Source organism: Plecotus auritus (assembly GCF_963455305.1).
Source record: "Plecotus auritus genome assembly, chromosome: 10".
Taxonomy (NCBI): domain Eukaryota; kingdom Metazoa; phylum Chordata; class Mammalia; order Chiroptera; family Vespertilionidae; genus Plecotus; species Plecotus auritus.
Window position 1 is genome coordinate 12109453 of NC_137785.1, and position 17303 is coordinate 12126755.

The following is a 17303-nucleotide window of genomic DNA, read 5'->3' on the forward strand; positions in this document are numbered from 1 at the left end:
TAGCGAACCAAAGCAGCCCAGCCCGGTTCACTTCCCCCACCTAGTCCCTCTCCTGTTATCCGAGGCCCTTCCTTCTCTCACTGTCCCCAGCATAAAAAAAAAAAAAAAAAAAAAAAAGTCAACCAATGAATGCCTAAGTAAGTGGCACAACAAATCTTTCTCTCCTTTCCTGTCTCTCTACAAGAAAGAAATTAATAACTTCAATGGATGGCCCAGGCCCTGTGTTCGGCACGCGCCTCTGTCAGGTCACGGCCAGATCTTGCACCTGATAACCCGTTAAACCCACGGAGGCTCGTAAACGGGCTGGCTCCTCTTCTCCCTTCGCGCCATCGGCTAATAAACCCACGCCTCTCAGTGTCTGCATTCAGAGAGTGAAGACTCTTTGTCTCGCTTAAACCATTAGCAGGTGTGCAAACAGGCGGGCACCGGGCCGGAAGGTGACATGGGGGCCACGGATGGCGGCGAGGTCACAGGGAACAGAGGAGCGAGGTCCCCGAGGCCCCCCAGGGCTATGAGGAAGGTCACCAGCCAGCGGGGTGGTGGTCCCATCTTGCCGCAGGCACCCTCAAAACGACCTCCGCCAATCCCCGCCTGGTGTTCGAGGCTTGGTGTGTCTTAGTGCAGTCTCTTACGCAATTACATGTATTATTACCAGTGGCCCAGTGCACGGATTCATGCACGTTGAAAGGAAGTTAATTAGAAAAAACGTTTTAATATCACTATTCGCCCTTTCTCTATAATAGAAGTGTCAGAGATGAAAAAAATAGTAAAATGTATATGAAAATAATATATAAGTTGATTAATAAATAAATAATAACAACATGAGCCCTGACCGGTTTGGCTCAGTGGATAGAGCGTCGGCCTGCAGACTGAAGGGTCCCAGGTTCGATTCCGGTCAAGGGCATGTACCTTGGTCGCGGGCACATCCCCAGTAGGGGGCGTGCAGGAGGCAGCTGATCAATGTTTCTCTCCCATCGATGTTTCTAACTCTCTATCCCTCTCCCTTCCTCTCTGTAAAAAATCAATAAAATATATTTTTAAAAAATAACAACATGATATAACATAAAAACAACAAAAACATGATATAAAAACAACAAAACAATGATATAAAAACAACCTTGATAAAAACAATGTCTGATAAATTTATTAAACTTATTCTAATATCTCCCTGTGCACCACATTAAGAGTAAAAACACTTTCAGAGTGCTTGACTGATTTCCCTTGTGATCAAGTATTTACAACTTTAACGTCACAAGCTCTTCAGACTCGAGAGAAAGCAACACACGTGTGCAATTGGCGCCGAGAGCTTTATATGTATTGTGCATGCGTGAGTCAAGTTTATTTTTAAATTGCCAGTGTGCGTCATATGTACCTGCCGGCCGGCCGGCTGGACGGTCACTTAGCCTTTTATATATATAGATTATTATTTTTTATTGATTTCAGAGAGGAAGGGAGAGGGAGATAGAGACAGAAACATCAATGATGAGAGAGAATCATGGATCGGCTGCCTCCTGCACGCCCCCACAGTGGGGATGGAGCCCACAACCCAGGCATGTACCCGGATTGGGAATCGAATTGTGACCTCCTGGTTCAAGGTCGACGCTCAACTACTGAGCCACGCGGGCTGGGCCCCAATTACATTTAAATAGCGAAGTGACGGGGGCCACGGCCTGGTCAGTGCAGCTCTAGGACACTAAGGAGCCCACTTATGGTCACCTGACATCTAGGCACTGGCAGGCAAACTGCTGTCTGGAAGGGGCCACTGTTTTAGGTTTTTATGTTTGTTTGTTTTAAATATATATATATATATTTTTTTAAAAAATATTTTTTATTGATTTCAGAGAGGAAGGGAGAGGGAGAGAGAGATAGAAACGTCAATGATGAGAGAGAATCATTGATTGGCTGCCTCCTGCACGCCCCCCACTGGGGATGAAGACACCAACCTGGGCATATGCCCTGACCGGGAATCGAACCGGTGACCTCTTGGTTCCTGGGTCTATGCTCAACCGCTGAGCTACACCCAGCTGGCCTTAAATATATTTTATTCCTTTTTTTACAGAGAGGAAGCGAGAGGGATAGAGAGTTAGAAACATCGATCAGCTGCCTCCTGCACACCCCCTGCTGGGGATGTGCCCACAACCAAGGTACATGCCTTTGACCGGAATCGAACCTGGGACCCTTCAGTCCGCAGGCCGACGCTCTATCCACTGAGCCACACCGGTCAGGACCAGGGCTACTGTTTTAGTTTTGCAGCCACGGGATAGGGTCTCCGTCACAGCTCACCTCTGCTGTCCTGGTGCAAAAAGAGCCAGAGGCAACGCATACACCAATGGGCATGGCTGTGTTCCAATAAAACTTTATTTACAAGGCAGGCAGCAGGCCAGATTTGTCCAGTGGGCGGTACTATGCCAGTCCCTGCTCTCGGGGAACGTTTGGCCTACGGTTTCAGCCTTTGTTTGACTTGTTATCCGATCAATTAAGGGTCACCTTTGCCCCTCCCAACACCACCACCTTCTTCTCCTGCCTGGAATAGAAACACGAAGGCTGGAGCTGCAGCAGCCACCTAGGACGGCGCGCCAGACCTTGATGGTGGCAGCCTCAGCCATGAAAAGGTGGAGCAGGAAGCTGGTTGAAGCTGGCCCGATGGCCTGTGGGCTCCCAGTGCCTCTCCAGATGCTGCCTCCCAGCCTTCTTCATCGCGAGCGAGAAAAAAATGTTCGCCCTGTTCAAGCCACGGTTCTGCCTGGGCTACCAGCAGCGGCACAATTGCGAACTTGATCCCCTCTCTCCCGGCCCCGTTTCCTCCTCACTCCTCTCAGTGTGCACACCCACACCTGCATCCTGTGCTCCGATGCCCCGAACTGCTCCTGTTCTCATCCCTCCTGCCTGGCACCTGCCCTGCCCTCCTCCCCGGAAAGCGCTCCGTTCTGTTTGGCAAATGCGCTTCCCTGAAGGACCCACAACCCCTGCCCTAGTAGAAACAATTACGCACTTCCACCTCCGTATGTCCACTGCATCGGTTCAAACGTTTATTCACCTCCTTAGCATTATCTAAGCTTTTAAACGAACAACTGAAATTATAGAGACACAGTAGGTATGAACACTTAAACATTTTTTATTGATTTGACAGAGAGAGAGAGAGAGAGAGAGAGAGAGAGAGAGAGCGAGAGAGAGAGAGAGATTTTGAGATTTGTTGTTCCACTTATTTATGCATTCATTGGTTGTTTCTTGTGTGTGCCCTGACTGGGGATCGAACCCACAAACTTGGTGTATCGCGACCATGCTCTAACCAGCTGAGCTACCTGGCCAGGGTGAACACTTCCTTCTTTAAAAAGCTCCGGGGAGCCCTAACCGGTTTGGCTCAGTGGATAGAGCGTCGGCCTGCGGACTGAAGGGTCCCAGGTTCGATTCCGGTCAAGGGCATGTACCTGGGTTGCGGGCACATCCCCAGAGGGGGGCGTGCAGGAGGCAGCTGATCGATGTCTCTCTCTCATCGATGTTTCTAGCTCTCTGTCCCTCTCTCTTCCTCTCTGTAAAAAATCAATAAAATATATTAAAAAAAAAAAAAAAAAAAAAAGCTCCGGGGACCTACTGCGCACCTTAGGAGCTTTAGTGAACTCTGGCATTGCCGCAATTTTCAACCCGGGTGCTGCAAGAATTTTCAGAACGTGCACTGTCTGACTCCTCAGTCAGGGACACCGACCTCTTTCACGTATAAAGTCAAATAAAAAAATGACCACAGCCAACACGACAATAGCTGTCCGGTGGGAATGAACCTTTTTTGTTTGTTTGTTTTTGTGGTGTGTTGTTTTATTTTGATTGGCAAAAAATATAACATATTTTTTGGTGTACTGCAGGATTTTAGTAATTAGCTTATGCGTGCCATGAGATGAAAAAGGTTGAAAATCACTGTAGCCCTAACCAGTTTGGCTCAGTGGATAGAGCGTTGGCCTGCGGACTCAAGGGTCCCAGGTTTGATTCCGGTCAAGGGCATGTACCTTGGTTGCGGGCACATCCCCAGTAGGAGGTGTGCAGGAGGCAGCTGATCGATGTTTCTCTCTCATTGATGTTTCTAACTCTCTATCCCTCTCCCTTCCTCTCTGTAAAAAATTAATAAAAATATTTTAAAAAGAAAATCACTGTGGTGTTATGTACTTAAAAATTTGGTAAGAGCATAGATCTCATGTTAAGTGTTCTTACCACCAAAAATAAAATACAAACAACAAATAACAAAAGTGAAAAAACACACACACACACACACACACACACAGACACACTGGGAAACTTTGGGAGGAAATGGATATGTTTATTACCTGGATTGTAGAGACAGTAACATGAATGTACACTGAGTGGCCAGATTATGATGATCTCTGAACACATAATAATCTGGCCACTCAGTGTATATCCTGTATAATAAAAGGCTAATATGCAAATTGTCCCCTCGACCAGGAGTTCGACCAGCAGGCAGGCCGGCCAACTGCCCATGTCCCCTCCCCCTGGCCAGGCTGGCCAGACCCCCCACCCATGCACGAATTCATGCACCGGGCCTCTAAATACACACACACACACACACACACACACACACACACACACACACTGAGTGGCCAGATTATTATGCGTTCAGAGATCATAATAATCTGGCCACTCAGTGTATACATATGTCCCAAGTTACCAAATTGTATACATTATGTGTGGTATTTTGTATACCGATTATACCTCAGTAAACCTGGAAAAAATTAAGTGGGTTGGGTATAACCAGAATGTTAGAAAAATCCAAATGATACGGACTTCACATTTCACACCCACTCCCATTTTTACTACTCTAAGTTTGTTTTATATCCTTGCATACCTTTTTCAGAGCCTATATATGTATGTGCCTCAAAAAGCAGCTCTGGATTGTTATTGCTATTGTTTTCTTTTATAAATAGTATCACACTGTACCGATTGTTCCAGAACCTGCCGTTTACAGGCAACAATACCTCTTAGAGCTCTTCCTTTGCTAGTCCATGTGTTCTGTTTTTCTTTTTAACAGCTGCATAGTATTTTTTGCAGGAGGAATGTACCCTGCTTCCCTACTGATGAACACTGAGGTAGCTTCCAATGTTAGTGGCTTTTCCATAAATGATGATCAAAGAGAAATCAATAACTGAACGCCAGCAAGGGCCTGGGTGCTGGACACGCCGCCTCCGATGCAGGAGACGGATTTGCACAGATGTCTCTTGCTCTCTAGATGGAATCAGTAACAGGTCTGGCTTTGGTGGCACAGCCTCGGGCACACTGCCTTCAGGCCCGAGTTCAAGTCCAAGCCCCGTCACTTCCTGCGTGCATGGCCTTGGGCAGGGATTGTAACCCGGCTGAGCCTCTGTTTCCTCTTCTGTACAGTGAGCTGATCAGACTCTCTGCCTCTGAGGATTGCCAGGACAACACAGGACGCCAGGTGAGTGCTCATCCTGATATAGAAGCACTCAAAAGTGAACTTGGGGAACTCGCCAGGATCGTGGGCTTGATCCCTGGCAGCAGGCATGCACGAGGGAGCCAATGGATGTTTTGCTTTCTCTGAAATCAATTCTGAGCACATTTTAAAAATGCTGCCACCTTTATTATCAAGTTAGACATACCCCCACCCTCTGATTTGGCAATCCCACTCGTAGGTATTCACGTGAGAGTCATGAAAACTTAGATCCACGCCAAGCCTGCCCCCAGGGGTTCACAGGTGTGGCTAATCGCCCCAAACTGAAAAGGACCCAACTGGAGATGGATGAACCAACGGTGGTCCAGCCGTACAGCAGAACCCGCTTCAGCAATAAAAAGGCACAAGCTAGCCCTAACCGGTTTGGCTCAGTGGATAGAGCGTCGGCCTGCAGACTGAGGGGTCCCAGGTTCGATTCCGGTCAAGGGCATGTACCTTGGTTGAGGGCACATCCCCAGTGGAGGGTGTGCAGGAGGCAGCTGATTGATGTTTCTCTCTCATCGATGTTTCTGACTCTCTATCCCTCTCCCTTCCTCTCTGTAAAAAATCAATAAAATATATTAAAAAAAGAAAAAAGAATGCAGACTGAAGGTTGCCTGGCGGGGGGCGTGGACTGGGAAGGGGTGCGAGGGAACTTTCTAGAGAACAGGAGTGTTCTGTATCTTCATTGGGGCGGTGCTTGCACGGGTGTGTGCCCTTGTCAAAACCCATCAATCTGTCCTTGTGAGCTCTGCGCGTGTGACTGTGGGTAAATTACTGCCTCAACGAACAATGAAGCAACATATTGTTATTAATAGTGTTCTGCCTGCTGCTTCCTTCTGCACGTGCATGCGGACTGTTGGCTGAATGAATGAATGAGGTCTGAGGCAGCACCCTAGACACGTGGAATTTTCCTCCCGGGCCCCTCACACCCCAGGGGCCCTTCGATTTTAAAAAGAAGGAGGAGCCGAAACCGGTTTGGCTCAGTGGATAGAGCGTCGGCCTGCGGACTCAAGGGTCCCGGGTTCGATTCTGGTCAAGGGCATGTACCTTGGTTGCGGGCACATCCCCAGTGGGGGGTGTGCAGAAGGCAGCTGATCGATGTTTCTCTCTCATCGATGTTTCTGACTCTCTCTCCCTCTCCCTTCCTCTCTGTAAAATATCAATAAAATATATTAAAAAAAATAAAATAAAATAAAATAAAAAGAAGGAGGAGCTGTGTGTCCTCCCACCCTGGTCACCCTGGTCAAGGCGCCCCGAGTCGATGCTCAGAGCCTCCTGGCAACCTCACTGCTCCCCATCACCCCAGCCTCACTCCTCCAAACACTGGGCACGTACTCCTGAGCCCCTTCTGCGTACAGGCCGCGGAGAGCGCTGAAAATGAGGCAGGCAGAGATCCTGCCCTCCAGGCCCCCATGAATGCGTTGCCTGGTGTCAGGTAGAGCTAAACGCAATGAGGTAAAGGAAGCAAATGAAGTAAAACGCGGTGGCTAAGGGCCTGGAGAAGCCAGGAGGCGGGGCTGCAGCTTGGGCGGCGGGGAGGCTGCAGAAGGTCACCCCTGGCAGAGGCCTGCTTGCAGCCGGAGGTCAGCCAGGTGGGGGGGACGGGGCGGGGAAGGGCATTCCCTAGGGCAGGCTCCGGCTTACACAGCGTGTTTTAGGAACAGGAAGGAAGCCTGTGGGTGTGGGGGCAGGGAAGAGGGGGGAGAGGGCCAGAGAGGAGGGCGGAGAAGTAGTAAGCGGCAAGCATTTAGGGCCTCTGGGGCCACGGAGGGCAGCGAGCCGGGAGCTGTGGATGCTGGGGCAGGGGAGGGGTGTGACCTGACAGAGCCCTTGAAAGGCTTTCCTGGTTGCTTTGGCAACAAGAGGCAGAGACCAGAGGGGGTGTTTTTCGTTGTTTTGTTTTTTATTGACTGATTTTAGGGGGAGAGGAATGGAGAGAGAAGCATCAATTTGCTGTTCCACTCATTGATGCCTTCATCGGTGGATCCCGTGTGTGCCCTGAGTGGGGGATTGAACCTGCAACCTCGGCGTAGCGGGACGGCGCTCTAACCACTGAGCACCAGCCAGAGCGAGAGGGGTATGTGAGTGTGACCAGCAGGGAGACCCTTGAGGAGGCCGCTGCACCAGCCCCAGCAGGGATAGGGGCAGAGATGGTGAGCGGTGGTCAGGTTCTGGGGATGTTTTTAAAAATATATATATTTTATTGATTTTTTACAGAGAAGAAGGGAGAGGGATAGAGAGTTAGAAACATCGATGAGAGAGAAACATCGATCAGCTGCCTCCTGCACACCCCCTACTGGGGATGTGCCCGCAACCAGGGTACATGCCCTTGACCGGAATTGAACCTGGGACCCTTCAGTCCGCAGACCGATGCTCTATCCACTGAGCCAAACCAGTTAGGGATGTGGGATGTTTTGAAAGCAGAAGCAGCTGGCAGCGGGATGTGGGGGTGTGGGAACAGAACAGGAGTCAGCAATGCCTGTAAGGTTTGGGCCCAAGCCACTGGGCTGGAGAGGCCATGGGTGGGGCAGGGGAGTTGCCTAGATACCCCCCCCCCCCGCTGTTTCTCACCTCCAGGCCTTTGTGCTCCATCCCGGGGGGCCTGGAATGCCTCCCTTCTCCACTCCCCACCTCTGACTCAGCCTCCCCCTGGTCCCTCATGGCCGAGCCCCAGTGGCACCAGCTCCTCCGGAAGCCTGGGGAGGGGCCATGGCTGTCACCCAGCAGCAAATGCATCAACAGGCCGTGGCCTCGGATTCCTTCCTTCATTCAGCAAATACTTCTCGTGCCGGAAACTCTAGAAGGCGCTGGGAAGAGGGCAGGGGACAGAGAAGCAGGACTGGGTCCTTATGGGGCTCTACTGGGAGGGATGCAACAGCCACAGCGAAGGGGCGGAAGATCTAACGTCTCACGTGGTGATGGAGAGAAGAGAGGGGTCCCGTAGGTGGGAGGGCTGTGGGATGTGGTTGTTAATAAGGTAATCAGGAGGGCTTCCCGGAGGAGGTGACACTTGAGCTTCAACATAAAGGAGGTGAGGGCCTGGCTGGTGTGGTTCAGTGGTTTAGTGTTGACCTATGAACCAAGAGGTTGTCGGTTCAATTCCCGGTCAGGGCACATGCCCAGGCTGATCCTCAGCAGGGGACGTGCAGAAGGCAGGCAATGGATATTTCTCTCTCATCGATGTTTCTATCCCTCTATCCCACTCCCTTCCTCTCTCTCTAAAACAAACAAACAAAAATCCATAAAAACATATTTTAAAAAGTAAAGGAGGTGAGGGAGAGGCCATGTGGATGTTGAAGAAGAGGGAACAGCCAGTACCAAGGCCCTGGGGTAGGACTGGGCTTGGAATACGAGAGGAACGCGGAGGAGGCCAGCATGGCTGCAGCCCGTGGATAGAGGGGTAGAGAGGGTAGGGGCTGAGGTTCCCAGAGGACGTGGGCGGGGGGAGGGGCCATCTCACAAGGCCTTGGGGGCCCTGTGAGGACTTTGCTTTTACTCTGAGCAGGATGGGAGCCAGGGGAGGGTTCTGAGCAGGGAAGCGATGAGGTCGGATTCCGGTTTCAACAGCATCACCATAATGACAGCGGCAGTCCTTCATAGGTATGGAGCGTTGCCTATGGACAGGAAGCATGCAAAGTGGGCGGCAGGCCCCTCTGTCCATCAGTTATCCACGCCATCCTCCGAAATGTTCCAGACACCTCCGTCTCTCGCAGCCCCATGCCAGCCATCACCAAGACCCAAGCAGTTTCCCGCCAGAACATACCCTCAAGCAAATTTTCAACAGCTTATAACTGAGATAGGATTTACACATCATACAATTCACCCACTTATGCCATACAATTCAGTGGTTTTTAATATATTCACCTAGTGCCCTGGCTGGTTTGGTTCAGTGGATAGAGCGTAAGCCTGCACAGACTGAAGGGTCCCCGGTTCGATTCTGGTCAAGGGCACATGCCTGGGTTGTGGGCTCGGTCCCCAGTAGGGGGCGTGCAGGAGGCAGCCAATCAATGATTCTCTCTCATCATTGATGTTTCTATCTCTCTATCCCTCTCCCTTCCTCTCTGAAATAAATAAAAATATATATTTTTAAAAATATATATCTATAATAATAAAAGCGTAATATGCTAATTATTATTTTTTAAAATATATTTTATTGATATTTTACAGAGAGGAAGGGAGAGGGATAGAGAGCTAGAAACATCGATGAGAGAGAAACATCGATCAGCTGCCTCCTGCACACCTCCCACTGGGGATGTGCCTGCAACCAAGGTACATGCCCTTGACTGGAATCGAATCTGGGACCCTTCAGTACGCAGGCCGACGCTCTATCCACTGAGCCAAACCGGTTTCAGTGTAATATGCTAATTAAACCGGACGTCCTTCCGGACATCCTTCTGGACGACCTTCCAGGCGAATCTGAGGCTGTGAGGGAAGCCCGAGTCCCAGATGCCAGAGGCAGCTGGGGGAAGGAAGGCCTACTCTTGCACGAATTTTGTGCACTCTAGTGTGTGTGTGTGTGTGTGTGTGTGTGTGTATATATATATATATATATATATTTTTTTTTTTTTTTTTTTTTTTTTTTACCGACTTTTACAACCATCCCCACAATCAATTTGAGAACATGGTCATCACCCCAGTAGGAAATCCCTTAGCTCCCCCTCCCAAGGCAACCACTAAGGTACCTCCTGCCTGATCTGCCTGATCCGGACAATTTCCTGTGAATGGGGTCCTACACTGTGTGGTCTTTTGTGTCTGGCTTCTCTCACTTAGCGTCATGTTCTCCAGGTTCGTCCCTGTGGCAGCATCCCTCACGCATTCCTTCCTTTTTGTGGTCGAACCATGTTTTGCTGTCTGGACAGGCCACCTTTTGCTCATCCATCACCAGTGGATGGGCATTCGGGTTGCCCCCACGTTTGGGTTCTTCTGGTAATGCCGCCATGGACATTCATGCACAGATGCTTGTGTGGACACGCGCTGTCATTTCTCCAGTGTCCATGCCGAGGACGGGAGCTGCTGGGCCGTGTGGTAGATCTGCGTTTACCTCTGCGGGGATCTGCCAGGCTGTTTTCTAAAGTGACTGCACTATCCATCCCCCCAGCAAACTCCCAGAGTTCCGAGTTCTCCACGTCCTCGCTGACGCTTGTCATTGTCCTGAAGCCCTTCGCGCCTCTCCGCCTCCACTGCCACTAGTTGGCCTGAGCCACCACCATCTCTGACTTGGACCCTGACGTTGCCTCATCCCTGGGCGCCGGCGTTTACCCTCGGTCTTTCCCTGCACCTCGGACAGAGGGAGCCTGTTGGCACGCGGGGAAGACCCCGTCCCTCCCCAGCTAGGAACTCCTGGATAGCTCCTCACTGGCTGAGAATAAACCCACACGTCTCCCCATATGGCCTACTGAGCCGGCCCCTGCTCCACTCTCCGACATTACTCATGCCCCCGTTTCCCTATCTGCCCAGCCTCAGAGCCACCCCCAGTGCTGTTCCCTCTGCCTCGGTACTCTTTGCCCTGCTCTCCCACCTATTCCTTCCCCCCTCTCAGTTCTGGACTTTATGCTCACCTTCCTAGGAAAACCTGCCCTGATTCCACCTCCACCCTGTCCTCTCCCTCACTGTGTTCAGCACCATTTCAAGATGCACGTCTATTTGTGGAAACCCCTACCCCAGGCGGGGCTCCATGAGGGAAGGTGAGCGCCCGAGCCTGGCCTGCGATGAGAACAAACTAAATATATGTGTTCATTTCACGCCTTCGCCGGCACCTCTTACCTTCTTCTTCTTTGCATATGCTGTTCCCTCTGACCAAACACAGTTCCTTCTCTTTTTCTCTGGCTGGTTCACACTGGGCCTCAGTTACATGTCCCTTTCTCTCAGGCAGTGTTTCTGTTGAACTCTGTTCTCTCTTGTTTCATAGACACAAGCAGCAGTTCTCAAATCTTCACACTCTCACAATTATCAAGGACCCCAAAGGGCTATTGTTTATGTGAGTTATATCTATCAACATGTTAGAAATGAAAACTGACACATTTAAAAAATATTTGTTTATTAATGCATTTAAACTAACAATAATAATCAAAGCATGTATGCATGCCTATGTTCACAGCAGCGCAATTTACGATAGCTAAGATCTGGAAACGGCCCAAGTGCCCATCGGGAGAGGAGTGGATAAAAAAGCTGAGGTACATGTACACCATGGAATACTGTGCAACAGTGAAAAAGAAGAATCTCTTACCCTCTGAGACAGCATGGAGGGACCTGGAGGGTATTATGCTAAGTGAAATAAGCCAGTCAGAGAAAGAAAGACAAGTATCACATGACCTCACTCATATGTGGAATCTAATGAACAAAATAAACTGATGAACAAAATAGATCCAGAGGCACAGAACAGACTTCGGAATCTCAGGGGGAGGGAGGGTGGGTGGAAGTGACCAACCAAAGAACTTGTATGCATATATGCATAACCCATGGACACAGACAATGGGGTCGTGAAGGCCTGGGGTGGGCGGCCAGGGTGGGCTAGAAGGGGTTAATGGGGGGGGGAGGGGGAAGGGGACATGTAATACTTTCAACAATAAAGATTTAATTAAAAAATTATTTTTTAAAAATATATTTTATTGATTTTTTACAGAGAAGAAGGGAGAGGGATAGAGAGTTAGAAACGTCGATGAGAGAGAAACATTGATCAGCTGCCTCCCGCACACCCCCTACTGGGGATGTGCCTGCAACCAAGGTACATGCCTTGACTGGAATCGAACCTGGGACCCTTCAGTCCACAGGCAAATGCTCTATCCACTGAGCCAAACTGGTTAGGGCTAATTAAAATTTATAAAATAACAATAATAAGCTCATTGCAGTTAACATTTAAAACAATCTTAATAAAAATAATTTTTCCAGACCAAAAATTTAGTGAGCACAGTGGCATTTTTAAAAACCATTTTGCAAATCTCTTTACTGTCTGGCTCAATAGAAGACAGCTGGATCCCTTGTAACTGCTTCTGTGTTAGTCACCATGCTGCATGCTGTGTAGCTTCTGGAAAATTCCAGTGCACACTCGTGACAGAATGAGAATGAAAAAGACAGGTAACGTCTCAGTGTTAGTATGAAAATAATTCTGCCCGGCTGGCATGGCTCAGTGATTGAGCATTGACCTGTGAACCAAGAGGTCACAGTTGAATTCCCAGTCAGGGCACATGCTCAGGTTGCAGGCTCGATCCCCATTGTGGGGAGTGCAGGAGGCAGCCGATCATTGATTCTCTCTCATCATTGATGTTTCTGTCTCTCTCTCTCCCTCTCACTTCCTCTCTGAAATCAATTATATATATATATAAAGAAAAACAAAAGAAGAAAATAATTCTGACCCCTCAAATAATCTGACAGGGTCTAGAGTCCCCTAGGTGACCCTGAACCACACTTTGAAATCCTGCTGACTGACAGTTCCACTGTTTTTAAATCAATAAAGCTCCAAAAACAAAAAGGCTATTTTTTCAGTTACAGTTTTTACTCAAGATTAATTTTTATTAGTTTCAGGTGTACAGCATATAGACACTTATATATTTTACAAAGTACACCCTCCCCGCCCCCCCCCCCCCCCCCGCCCCGGACATTTTCAGTACCCACCTGGTGCCATACATAATTATCACAATATGATTGACTATATTCCCTATTTGTACATCCCTGTGACTATTTTGTGACTAATGTGGACCCTGAGAAAGAAGATACCTACTAAGAAGGGCTCCTGGTGGCTAACTGGGCTCAAATTTAAAAAACAGCCGAGCCGAAACCGGTTTGGCTCAGTGGATAGAGCGTCAACCTGCGGACTGAAAGGTCCCAGGTTCGATTCCGGTCAAGGGCATGTACCTTGGTTGTGGGCACATCCCCAGTAGGAGGTGTGCAGGAGGCAGCTGATCGATGTTTCTCTCTCATTGATGTTTCTAACTCTCTATCCCTCTCCCTTCCTCTCTGTAAAAAATCAATAAAAATATATCTTTAAAAAACAAAACAAACAAACAAACAAAAAACACAGAGCCGAGCCCTAACCGGTTTGGATCAGTGGATAGAGCGTCGACCTGCGGACTGAAGGGTCCCAGGTTCGATTCTGGTCAAGGGCATGTACCTTGGTTGTGGGCACATCCCCAGTAGGAGGTGTGCAGGAGGCAGCTGATAGATGTTTCTCTCTCATCGATGTTTCTAACTCTCTCCCTTCCTCTGTAAAAAGTCAATAAAATATATATTTAAAAAAAAAAAAAAAGAGCCGAGCAGCCATTTCTGACCAGGGGCCTCTCGGGCAAACTGTGCTTCAGGGAGAGGCCGCCCGAACTGCCTACAGCCTGCACTGTGTTCTGCTGTGTGAGCCAGCCAGTTCCTGGAATGCTATTTCAACCAATGGGACTGAAGCTTTTCCCACTCCGAGCGAGCTGAGCCGATACATCCCCGTCAACATCTTCACTGACCAATCAGAGCAGCACCATTGTGACCTTTTGGACCAATCAAACTGTGATCATTTGTAGTCCTCATTTGCATGCAGACAGACCAATCAGGACCAGGAGCAGGAACTTCTGCCCTTATAAGCCAGCTCCCCTGCGGCTCTTGGAGAGCCTTTTCCCCTTCCACGGGAGACCGTGTCTCCCTGGCTGAGCTGAAACACTGAAGTGGAGCAGAGAGGCATGTCTAGGTGGAGAGGGACCCGGCCCCAGGGCTGCCTCCCAGCCCTGCTGTGTCACCAGTGAGCTGTCCCATAGCAGTGCTGTTCTCACAGCTGTGCTGGATCACGGTTGAGCTGTTTTGCACGGAATAAAGTTTCTTCCTTCACTGTTCCCCAAACTGGGGATTCCTGTTGGTGTTGAATTGGTGCCAGTGGTTGACGCTACCAATTTGTGCTTCTTAATCTCTTCTGAAAGGTCAAAGTCAAGGGAAGGCTAAATAGCCATCTCAGATGGTGATTTAAAAAAATTTGCATTTGTTTTAGGAAAAGGGGATGGGAGATGGGGCTGTCCCAAGGGAAGGGCTACACAGAGAAAAGGGGGGCCTTGGAGACAGGTTCAGCGGGTTAGCCCGGGCCAAGCTGCCAATGTCCCTGGTTACAAGTCTTATGGGGTCCCTTAGAGGTTGGGGGATGCGTGCCAGTTGGGGAGTGGCACAGGCATGCTCCTTGGAGGGAGAGCACACACTGGGTCCTTGGTCCTGAGTCTAGATATCTGTCTCTTGCAGGTGGAGATCTTAGGGGGGGTGCTGAGGAGAGGGCCTTCATAGAGCTTTCATGGGCTTTCCAGGTGTGTGCTTTCAGGGGCAAGGGGTCGTTAGTTAACGCAGCTGGTCCCGAGGCCGCCAAGGCCTCACTTGCCTGGTTCTGCTGCTTTTTCTGGGCCTGGAGCTGAAATACAGCTGAGGCCTAGATGTTATCTTTTTTTTTTTTTTTTTTAAATATATTTTATTGATATTTCACAGAGAGGAAGGGAGAGGGATAGAGAGCTAGAAACATCGATGAGAGAGAAACATCGATCAGCTGCCTCCTGCACACCTCCCACTGAGGATGTGCCCGCAACCAAGGTACATGCCCTTGACCGGAATCGAACCCGGGACCTTTCAGTCCGCAGGCCGACGCTCTATCCACTGAGCCAAACCGGTTTCGGCTAGATGTTATCTTTAAGGAGGAAAGGTCAGGGGTCCAATCCGCATGACCAGCGATATGCTAGGGAAGGACGGGTTACCCTGGGGGGGAGGTTCTTGTTTTCCCAGTTTTGCCCCTTGCTCGGCAACCAGGGCTTTCTGCCCTGGGGAGTCTCTGTACCTGGTCCATCTCCTTGCTCTGGGGGGGTCTAACACCTCCACCCAGTCCCCAACCCCCCGCCCCTCTGGCAACCATCAATCTGTTCTCTAAATCTATGAGTCTGTGGGAACAGAAAGTTTAATCATAAGTCTGGAGGCGGAACTTGACCTAAACAGGCACACAGTCTTAAATTTTGTGGGTTTTTTTTTTTTCAGTCTTAAATGTTTTATCCCCCTGCCCATAGATTGCACCACAGAAATATTAAAGTGTCGGATGCCATGCAGGCTGTCCCAGACCACACTCCTCAGAATATACAATATATGTTCCTATGGCCTTATTAAAAGTCTAAAAAGTCCCCAATCCAGAACACATCTGGCCCCCAGCACACATAAGGGACCCATCAGAAATAAAAGTCCCGTGCTTGCTTCGGCAGCACACACTAAAATTGGAACGATACAGAGAAGATTGGCCCCTGCGCAAGGATGACACGCAAATTCGTGAACCGTTCCATATTAAAAAAAAAAAAAAAAAGAAATAAAAGTTCCCATACATGGACATTTTCCCTACAGAGAATTTGCTTAGTTTGTTCTAGTTTATTATTCCAAAAATATGGTCGCAACCCACAAGCTTGAAGTCACACCTCATCAATGCTCACTGCTCATAGTTTAAAAACTCTAGCGGACATTCCCGGAGCCCCTGTGACACCCCCACCCCAGGGAGGGCAGGGAACTGGTTTGACTGTTCCCTGCTGCATCCCAGCTTCTGGCATAGGGCCTGGCTAAGCACATAGTAGGCGTTTAATAAATGTTTGTTGAGTGAATAATGAACACATAGCGAGCCAGGGACAGAGTTAGGACTGTAACCCCGCCTTTGCCACTCCCTGGGACTCACGAATCCTGCCCACACCATTTCAAAGGCCTTGGCAGCGGGCTCCGGCTCCTCTCACCCTCATCCAGCCGCTTCTGCCTCCCCGGGAAATGCTTAACCCGAGTGTCCCTTTTGGATGAACCAAAACTACATTTCCCTACCCCTTTTGGCTCAGTGGATAGAGCGTGGACCTGCGGACTAAAGGGTCTCAAGTTCAATTCCGGTCAAGGGCACAGGCCCGGGTTGTGGGCTTGATCCCCAGTGGGGGGCTTGCAGGAGGCAGCCAGTCAATGATTCTCTCTCATCATTGATGTTTCTATCTCTCTCTCCCTCTTCCTTCCTCTCTGAAATTTATATATATATATATATATATATATATATATATATATATGTATATATATACACACACACATATATATACATTTATATGTTTTAAATTGGGCAGAAGTCTATCATTTCATTTCTCTTTTTTAAATATATTTTATTGATTTTTTACAGCGAGGAAGGGAGAGGGATAGAGAGTTAGAAACATCGATCTGCTGCCTCCTGCACACTCCCGACTGGGAATGTGCCCGCAACCAAGGGACATGCCCTTGACCAGAATCGAACCTGGGACCCTTCAGTCCGCAGGCTGAGGCTCTATCCACTGAGCCAAACCAGCTAGGGCAAAAATATATTTTTAAAAAACTACATTTCCCACAAGAGCCAGGGCTGGGACTACACTTCCCATAAGCCCCTGCTCCCGCCAGGTTCTTTGCCCTTCAGCCAAGGGGTCAGATCATTGCACATTTGCTATCCCAGCCCCCTAATTCCGTTTTCTCTGCCTGCGTAATGGTCAGTCCCCTCCCCTCCCCCGCATCCCCCCTCGAGCACTGAACCTGCCTCAGTTTCTCTAATGAGACCCCCGCAGCTCCCGCCCCTCCCTAATGAGGGCTGCGCACTGCGGGGTTTGTGAGCCGCCAGTCTTGAGTGCGCGGAAAGGCCTGGGCTGCGCGTCCTGGACCCGAGCGGGGAGGCAGCGGGCCGCGCTGGGGGGCTGGTGTCTGAGTCGCCGCCGCGGTGTGTTGTGAGGCTGCGTCTGGGAAGCGCGGCGCCGGGCGGGAGGGACGCTTCACAGGTGCCCACCGACCACGGAGACGTCCGCGCGCAGCGGGGGAGTCCGTGCTTGCGGTGTGTCTGCGGCTCGGGGTGCTGTGGGGGCGCGGTGTGGCCCCGAGACGGCGG